Raw genomic sequence first — 10161 nt, forward strand, 5'->3', positions numbered from 1 at the left:
TTTTTTCTCTTGGCAATCAACACTGTCCCAGACAACAGTACCTATGTAACTTCCACATGGGATTACTGCCAAGGACTGTACTCAGGGTTGCCCTTGAACACTACTCAAAAACTTCAGTTCATGCATAATGCAGATGTCCACAAAATTTCATGCTGACAGCATATTACTCTTGTGCTCCACAGACTCTACTAGTTTTCATTATTTTTCTAAGTTCAGTTCAGGGTAATAGTTTTGGTTTGTAAGGTTCTTTAAGCTTTTGATTTGTGCAGCTGGGAATGCTGCTTTCTTCTGCACCGTCCTGATCAATTTTTGAGAATGAATGAGATTCTGAAGCTGACAGTTCCTAGCTGTCAGGAACTTAGCTGCAGTCAAGACCATTTGTACCTTGGGTACAAATGGTCTTGACTGTTAGCTTGACAAGGTTAGCTTGGAGGGGAGCCCAAGGCTCTCAAATTCACTTCCATCATGGTCTGAAAAAGCAAGCATAGTTAACTTTAAGCATGTTTAGTCAGGCTTTTCTGGAGGAAGTTCCTTAGAAATTAGAAGAGGGTGAAGGCAGGAGGGTTTTAAGTCTTTCTGACATTGTGTCACTGGAACTGATTGTTCATACATATTTTCAAAGTTGTTATTGTACATTCATCTCAAGATAAGGAGTCTAACTCTGCTTTCATTGGGCAAATCTACATGCGTAATTAATGCACCCGAATAAACTCCAGCACTGTTCATGCCAGGGTTTATTGCTCCTGGGCACAGCATGTTTAGCTGGGGAGGCGTAGCCCTGGCTGATAGGTGGCCCCAGAGGTCAATCTGCCAACCTGAAGCTGCTTTGACCTGGTTCAACATGCTATGGAGGGACTGGCTGGGACATGAGGTTGCTATAGTGTGAGGCTAGCCAACAGGCAGCCCCTGCACTGTAGCATCCTCAGGCCCCAACCAGCCCCAGTCACTGTCCACACATGCGTTGCCGTGGGGTAAATAAGTGTGCCATAGGATAGTACTTGTGTCAGACAGTACTCTCCTACGGCAGAGTGAATTACTGTATTTCATGATGTATAGGTTGACACAGTGTATAAGTCGACCCCATTTTTCTGATCCAAAAAGTTAGAAATTTCATAGATCTGGTGTGTAAGTTGACCTAATTTTTTGGATCAGAAATATGGGGTTGACTTATACCAGCCCCTGCATGCCCTCACTGTGGGTCAGGCACCTGGGAGGGGGGACACGTTCTACAGTACCGCTCGCAGGGGACAGGGACGGGCTTGGCTGGCACTAACACATCCCCTGCGGGCAGCACTGCTGAGTGCTGAGCCCAGCCCCATAGCCTGTGAGCAGCACTGAGCTCAGGTGCTCAGCTGGAGCAGCCCAGTAAGCACCGCTCGCAGGGGATGAGGGCATGTCAGCTCAGCGCCAAGCCCATCACCACTCACAGGGGACAGGGACGGGGACAGGGATGGGTTTGGTGCTCGGCTGGCATGCCCCCATCCCCTGCTAGCAGTGCTGCCTGGGCCATGCCAGCCAAGCACCAAGTCCAACCCCATCCTCAGTGAGTGGTGCTACCATGTCCCATCTCCTGCGAGTGGCACCAGGATCAGCTGGCATGGTTGGGCTCAGTGCACAGAAGCACCACTTGCAGCAGACAGGGCCCCATCCCCTGCGGGTGGTGCCAGGCTCAGTGATTGGCTGGCGCAACCCAGGCAGCACCACTCACTCCCTTGGGGGCAGGTCCCTTGTGTCTTAATTTATCTAACAGTAGAATGGACTCAGTAGTTGGCTATTTCACACAGGGGTTATTGGCCTCAGTGGACTTTGGGCTATGGTCAGAGATATTTGTGAAATACCTGGAGATCGTTTGGTGTGTAAAGCATTGGGGGCTAACCTTTTTGGCAGGTGTACCACTCCAATCCCCTTCCCCAGCCTGATTGGCTGCTCTGTTTTCTGCCTCCTGTCCGCTCCCCAGTCTACCAAGAGCCAAACACAGAGGCTGCCCATGCCATTTGTGGCTTGCATGCTACAAGTTGGTCATGCTTGGTGCTTTGCATAATTAATTTCTGTGCATACAGAAAATGTTGGAAAAGAAATCATGTATTTTTTCCTTGCTTTATTCCATTATATGAAAAATATTAGAATAAATGAACAGTTGACTTTAAATGTAACAAAAGTTTATTTTTGGCTGGGGAATGAAGATGAATTTCATAGTGGGGCTGTTTTGCTGTCCTATGTATTGACACAAATATTAGTAGTTTCATCAGTTATATAAGTATTACTATTTTTATTCAATTTACAAAGTAACAAGTTTTACACTGCCATAAGAAGGAGACAAATCCTTAAGTCATATTAGAACTTTAATGATCCCTATTGAATAAGAGATTATGAATATAATACACAGGATTATTTTTAAATGTTAGAGTGGGGCATTCTGCATGATGCTTTTTAATTAAGTTTAAACAGTCTAAATTATCCATAATCTCAAATAATTTTCATTTTTCAACACAAACTTTGAACAGTAGAGCAAACATAGGTTTTACAATAGCTGATATCTTTTGCTTATATTACATCATTTCTTAAATGAACATTTTTTTCCAAAGGCAGACATTGCTTCAGTTGCTTGAGCAGTTGCTTTCTCAGCACCATCTTGAGCTGTCTTGCAAACGTGATCCATTGCTGAAAAAGGAAAGAAGCTCACATAAATGCTCACATTAATGCTGCGTCTATACATCCAAGTACACACAAATAGTTACTATGGAAAGGGAAGGTGAAAGACTGTATCCCCATGTTTGTTATGCCTAACTATATATTATTCAGTATATCCTTGTGCTCATGTTTACTACTTCACACCATGCACCAGCAGCTTATATTAATGAAAAAAGGCTTCTCTCTGGTACTTGTTCGTGTTTAGAAGTGATGCTGGTGAGTGATGAGTAGAGCTTGGTTCAAATTGCAGGCCCAGCTCATGGCGTGGCATCTCCTTTAATCCTGTAGTTCCACATGTGCCCCCCTATCACTTATTGACAGAGGGGCCCAGTCAGCCACACCACTTGCTGCTCGCTCCTGATGGCCGGAAGGTGAAGACTGTGGTTTTAAACATGCTACAGTTTTTGCCTCTGCTTGCTGCTGACCGAATGGGAGGCAAAAACCGTGGCATATTTTAAAGCATGGTTTTTGCCTCGCAGCCCTCAGGAACAAATGGCGAGCAGCAGGGTGAATGGGGCCCCTCTGCCAAGCAGCGGTGGTGGGGGAGGGGGATGCATGGAGGGAACTCCAAAATTAAAGGAGCTGCTGCAAGGAACTGTGAGCTGGGCCTGCAGTTTAAACTGGGCCCTGGTGATGAGAGAGAGAGAGAGAGGCTAGGAACTGTTGGGTGGAGGTGCCTTCAGGGTGCTTATGGGTTCTAGGATTGGATGTTAGCTATGGTGTAGGTTGGTGGGATGAATAGTGTGGCAGTGTCTGGTAGCTGATTGTGATGGCTGATGGGTGTATGTTAGGTGCTGATGGAGAGGGTAATGGCGCTGATAAGTACAGTAAGCTTCTTCCTCTTACCCAGCAAGTGTATGTGTAGTGAATTACCACCTACAGCATGCAATGAGCTTATGCTGTGAGAAGTTGCAGGAACAAAACAGCTGGCTTCCTGCCATTAAGTGAAGTACAGTGTAAGCAGTGAGTGGCGGGGGGGAGGTGTTTTGGCAAGCAGAGATTTAACAGCAGCAGTAAGAGGGGTGTCTTTTTCTTTCCTCCTTTTACTAACATTGCTGCTGTCCCACTGGTGGTCATATTTTGATAGTTTTGCCACATTCTCTCTATGTTGTCCCAACCCCCAGTGGGAATTTGCCTGCTCAAGAGACCTATTAGCTTGAGATTTTCAGTTGACCTTTTATACCCTGACAATTCTAATTCTTCCTTTATTCATACAATCTATTTAACATTCAGTGAGGTTTTTACTTCTTTCTTTGTCAAGGTTGACAGTTCTTGTCACCAGAAAGAAATTACTTCTACTCTTCACAATAGTTCTACTGCCATTTAATAATTAACAACATTAGCAGACACCTTGAGCTCCGTGTGATGAAGCCAGGGTTAGCATTATTATGGACTCCTGCCCTCAGAGCTGGAGAAATCAAGATGCTTTACCTGCTTGCTTACTCTCTAAGAAAGAAGGGGCAACATTTGGATTGTATCACTGTGATCGGTGATGAAACCTGGGCACAATATGAAATGTGTAAGCCATGAAAAAAGGGTCACTTGATCTGACTTGTTCTACTAGCAAACATATATACAGTAAAAGATGTGTTATCTGGCACCTTACAAGCTGGCATGCTCTATTAACTGGCATGCCGGCTTGTAAGGTAAAACTGAAATTGGAAGTACCCACCATGGCATTTCCGGTTTCGCCAAGCCCCCATGGTCTGGGGCAAAGCAGCATGTGTGGGGCCTGCCTCCCTGTCCCTTGGGGCCCGCAGGAGGGGTGGTGATGTGGAGGGAGGGGCGGCAATGCCCTGGATGCAGTGGGAGAGGCAGCAGCCCGAACAGGCAAAGACGCCTGTTCGGGCCTCTCAGTTAACCGGCATATTTTGTTATCCGGCACCCCCCATCCCCCATGAATGCTGGATAACAAAGCTTTTACTGTATACAGTCACTAAGGAGCGAATACTGAAATTCTTGCCTCTCACTAAATTAGTGGGAGCCTTGCCTAAGAAAGTACCAAATAGAAATGAAGGAAGAACATTAGAACCTGACCTTAAGTTCATTGTACTAGTTTTCATTAAATGCTTATGTCCTTTCCTTGTTTTCCTTTTATTCTCAGTATTGCTCATATTGAAAAGACATTCTCATACCTTTTTGACTTGCGTTGGTAGCTTGATTCACTGCATCCTGTGCAGCTTGGCCCAGTGTATTTGCTGTGGTTAGAAAAGACATTGTATTTTACTTTGTTGCTCAAGCTTTATGCTTTCCTACATTCCTTTCCCTTCATCTCCATTAACTGCTATGCATAGACAAAGCATAGGGTGGGTATAGGGGGGCACGTGCCCCCCCCGAGATTGGCCCTCACCAGCCGGAGAGTGGGGGGCAATGGCCAGTGCCCCCCCTGAGATTGTGGGGGCGCCGAGAGAACTGCTGGCGACACTTCCAGATTTTGCTGCTGGCACTTATGCCGGCGGTGGTGATTGGTCACTGGGGGATTCCCCGCTCCCTCCGGTCAGCAATCGGCCACTGGTGCCCCCCCAGTATCAAGAGACACCACTGTATACTGTATACACCACAAAGTATACTGACCCACTGTCAGTATACTTTGCTATGAAATTAATTTTATAAAACACAGAGCATGTTACTAATAAGAAGGTAAAATGATATGATTAGCAGCATGTTGGAATTTTGAAGTGCAGCTGCACATTGCTAATTTCAGTATGATTTTTATTTATGTGTTTTAATTTATTCTTTTGAAGGTGTTTTATTATCTGACTTGTTACCATCTGGGGCAAAATGGCTTTGAAAGGCTTCTGGGCCTCCTTTCAGGATGGAAGGAAAGCTAAACTAGGAGATGAAAAGGAGCATTTTCCCCAAAGATTCTAGAGGAAAAGGAGTTAAAATACAATTCAACAAAAATATATGGGAAAGTTGTATAGGAATGTCCCTGTAACTAGTAGTTTAAAATAAAAGTTATAAGCAGTTTACAAAACACAGTTTTCTTTCAGCGCTCTTGGCTAAATAACTTGCCATATTAGTGACAAGAATTCTGTGAAAATACATAATGTTTGTGGAGGTACCTTTTTAAAAAAGTGGTAAATACTTTTGGCAATAGGAATCGTTGTAGTACAGTGGAAAGAGCCTTTAAGGGGAAAATCTAAAGCTGTGATTAAATTATATTTACTTCCTAATCTCTTCTGAATCGAATGTCTGTATATACAGCAATAGAAATTTCTATCTCTTGAGTGAAATGCCTTGTATCAGTATATGACCCACACTGATTTCAAGTTAATTTCATTGGAAAACTCTGATTAATGTATCATGAAACACAGATTTATTCACATGGAAGAATCTTGCAGGAAGAACATTTTACTGACTGGAATTTTCAAGACTATCAAAACAGCACAAAGACACCATAACTTAACTGGGCACCTAAATAAAGCCTCCAATAAGTAGGAGGAGCCTAAAAGAAAGACTGTGTTAGAATATCCATATATAAAAGTCAAAGTCGGGGTAGATTTGCCTGAGATTTAAGATTAGCACTGACGCATCTAAATCTAATTTTAAGTCATCAGCAAATTAGATTTAACCCATACAGAGCTGTGTATACATGTGCTATTATTGCGCATGAATAAGCTTTGGAGCTCATTGCTGTGGTGTTAATTGCTCCTGGGCATGCTGTTTGAACTTGCAGCTGGGAGCAATTAACTCTGGAGCAGTGAGTTCCAGAGTTTATTCATGCACAGCATGTGGAGCTGGGTTGGAGCAGCCCTGGCTGGCAGGGGACCCTGGGGATCAGCCTGCCAGTCTGGGACTGCTGCCTCTGGCTCAGCCTACTTTGGAGGGATGGCTGGGGCACAAAGGAGCTTCAGGGCAGGCCTAGCCAGCAGTCAGCCCCTTCATTGAAGCACCCTTATGCCCCAGCCAGCCCCTCCAGTGTCTACACGTGCACTGTTTCAGAGTTTTTTACTCTACAACAGGATAGTACTTGTAAGTACAAGTACTATTCTGCTTCAGAGTAAATTGGTTTACTGCAGCCTAATAGGGGTGCACGTGTAGATGCTGAGATGTTTACTGTGCAGTTAATTAGTCAACTATGCAGTAAATGTCTCCAGGGCTCACATAGACATGCCTTAGGAGGAGCAAGGAAGAAAAAATGAAAGCAATAGTACTAAAGGAGGACATACTTTAAAGAACAATGTCAGATTATATAACCGGTTTTCAGATTAAAACCACTTCTCTTATTATTACTTAGAAGTAATATTAAGAGCAATGGTTTTAATATAATGTTAATGAATTGTGTTAACAAACTCAGTTGTTAAATTACTTGGGGAAATGTTAATTTGTACACATCTTTGAATGCATTTGGAACAATATCCAAGGAGAGATATTCCAAATTAGTATCTCTGGAAACTAGGCTCCTAAAATATGTAAACGTAAAATATGGAGACATCAAACTGATCTGGCTTGCATATATTTTACAAATTTGGTCCCAATGCAGAAGAGATTTAAATATGCTTAATTTTAGGCACAAGACTAATTCCACTGAAGTCAGTGGGATTACTCACATATTTAAATTACATGTACAAATGCGTATAGGATTGGAGCCCTGGATTATATCCAAGATATTTTTCCTACCAGCAGAAGATCTTCTACTGGCTGAAAAGTCCATCTAGCCTCACGATAAACTACAGAAACTTCTGCAGAGGATAAATACATTTTTAAAAATCTATATTTTAAGGAGGTATAAAATCATACAAAGATTGTTCAAAAAAATGTTAATCTCAGATTGAAAAAATAAACCTCTCATACACAATAGCAATATAGCCACCACTGCAATTAGGCATTGCAATATGGGAAATACACTTTATAATAAAAACATGTACATGCTTTCTATTTAAATTCAGAAAAATCTGGCATTCCTAGTAGAGAAAAATACACATAGTATTTTATTGATTATAAATAGTCCATTTTAACCAAGAAACACTAACATTCAGGAAAGCATTGCTGTTTTCCAGGTTTCAAATACACTTATCACAGGTAAATTATAGTTTCTTAAAGAGTAGAAATAGATGTCATCTTTCATGGCTACTGTGCTGCTATAAAAAGAATTATGGCACCACAAAGGCCAAGCAAACAGACATTCATGACTCCTGTTGCACCACAAATGCTCAAAATTTGTGGCTGTGACAAAGTTGGTACAGGAAACTGTCGCTATTCACGGTTTCAAATATTCGTGAATGCTGAACCTACATCTTAAATACACTTGAAGAGCTTCTTAGGAGCTTTGCACTTGCCGCCGCCAGGCTCCCGCCATCGCCAGCACAGCCATGCCTCCCCCCACCAGCCACTGGGGGCACTGTGTTCATGAACGCAGATGCCATTCATGAATGCAGTGCCTTATTCACGGATTTTGCCTCCCAAGATTCCCTGGGGTGCCTCTTTGTAAGCAGGGAAAGCCAGTCAAGCATTTTGGGGGCTTATGGAACCCAGTCCTGCATAGGAAGTCCTGGGGTGTGCAGAATCTAGTCCTGCCCTTCAAGCCTTGGGAGAGAACATTGCCCATTGTCTTATAGCTTCAACAGGCAGGACAGTGGGCAGTGTGTTTGTCACCTAATGAAGGGATCAGTTTTCCTAGGACCCATCTGGACAGCACTGATCCACTTCATTTGGTGATGTCTATTTCTAGCCTAAGAGGATCCATTTAGAGATCATTACGGAGTGTGAAAAAGGTTATGTTGCACATATGTAAGCAAAGTTTTTAAAACAAACGCTCAAGTATTTGGAATTGGTAAATATGAAAGGTCATTCCTTGGATAAGGCCCCTAGTGCTTGAAAAATGCAGTTTTAGAATGAGATGATGTTAGTGTGCATGGAGCTTGGACTACCTCCCAATACTGCAATGAGAAGGTTAAGAAGGTCGTTCATGTTGAGCTCACTGCAGGAACAGAGTTTTAGTCCTAAAGATGATTCTCTCTGGATCATGATCTCCATAAATAGAGAATTATAGGCAAGTTCGTTTAAATAGGACCCATAGATTGGATCCTGTTCCCATTGAAGTCAAAGGCAAAACTCCCATTGACCTCAATGAGACAGGCTTAAATCTCATATGGTGAAAGCTCTAATCTGTGCACAGATGATATCAGTCTTCCATGCTGTCAATACAGCTTTTCTTATAAGCACTAAAATAAATTTTGTTCTATTTAAAAGAAATCAAATTTAGTCTCGAGTGATATCCACTAACGGTTGTCTAATACCATCTATAAAGTAATTGGATCCTTGTTGTTTTATAAAATAAAATCGATGAACCCAACCTAAAGATTAATAAAAAAAGATTTTAGGATCTTATTTGTTTCTGATTTACACCAGGGAATATCTGAAGTAACACTACTGACCTCAGTGGAGTAACATTTGGAACTATAGACTACAAGCAGAAATTAGCATTCTTTAAATCAATTCGTTAAATCAAATAAAAGCATATATTTAAAGTTTCTTACCAGCATCTTGTGCCGCTCCCTCTGCCTGTTGTTTGATTCCCTGAAAACTTTTACTTGACATGATTGCTTTAGCTACCTTCTGGCAATCCTCTTCAGTTTAAAAGTAAGCAAAGCAATTTGTTTTACACTTTGAGAGAACTAATCAAAGTCATGCTGTTTTTATTCATGTGCCAGACTCCTCCAAATGCCCACTGGGTAAATTGTTTCACTAGGTGGAGCTGCTGGAGGGCTTAGCATTTGAGCCTAATGAATGAATCAGTGCTGAAAGTGTGCAGGGAAAATGCATATTATTTACTTTTCCCAAGGAGAGGGTGTATCCACCTAGATATTTTTATATCAGCAGAATTTATTCATTTATAATCCCTTTTTATTTATAAATATTTGTAAATAAAACTAAGAACTGTCCTAGTGGAACAAAAAAATGTGATGTAAAGATGTGGAAAACCACTGAAGCAAGTGTTAGTTATTGGGAGGCTAGGTTCATTTCAGTGGTGCCATTTTCTTTTCTCTTCTTCATTTCTTTCTCTTCGTGCTGTACTGAACTTGCATCTTTGGAAGTCACCAAAAGATCTACTTCGCCTATGATACTTGAGTTTGTAGCACTCTATAACTCAGGGGTGGGCAAAATGCAGCCCACTGGCCGGATATGACCCACCAGACCATTCTATCCAGTCCACAGGGCCTCTAAAAAATTTAGAAAATTAATATTTATCTGCCCCTGTGTCACAGAGCACGGAGGTGCCCTGCTCCTAGAGAGGGGAAACTGCCAGGGGAAGAACCCTAGCAGGGAATAAGGAGCCCAGCTGTGGGTTGCCAGGGCAACCAGGAGGTCAGCTGACTGAAAGGGGCAGGGCCTGGCTCCTATATAAAGCACAGACAGGAGGCCAGAGGCAGTTCCCTGTCAGCAGCCAGAGAGGCAGGAGCTTCCCTAAGACAGGATGCAGGAAGAAGCCTGACCGCAGGTATAGCTTATGGCAGCTCTAAGCTG

General features: G+C 42.7%; 1 non-coding gene across 1 annotated transcript; it reads right to left on the reverse strand.

Annotated features, from left to right (window-relative positions):
- Nucleotides 1-439: 439 nt before the first annotated feature.
- LOC102375718 lies at nucleotides 440-9389 on the reverse strand. Its single transcript, XR_003095426.1, has 3 exons — nucleotides 9174-9389; nucleotides 4827-4889; nucleotides 440-2661 (listed from the first exon to the last, which is right to left on the reverse strand). It is a non-coding gene; the product is annotated as an uncharacterized LOC102375718 (transcript).
- Nucleotides 9390-10161: the final 772 nt, after the last annotated feature.

Source organism: Alligator sinensis, unplaced genomic scaffold, assembly GCF_000455745.1.
Source record: "Alligator sinensis unplaced genomic scaffold, ASM45574v1 scaffold374_1, whole genome shotgun sequence".
Lineage (NCBI taxonomy): Eukaryota > Metazoa > Chordata > Crocodylia > Alligatoridae > Alligator > Alligator sinensis.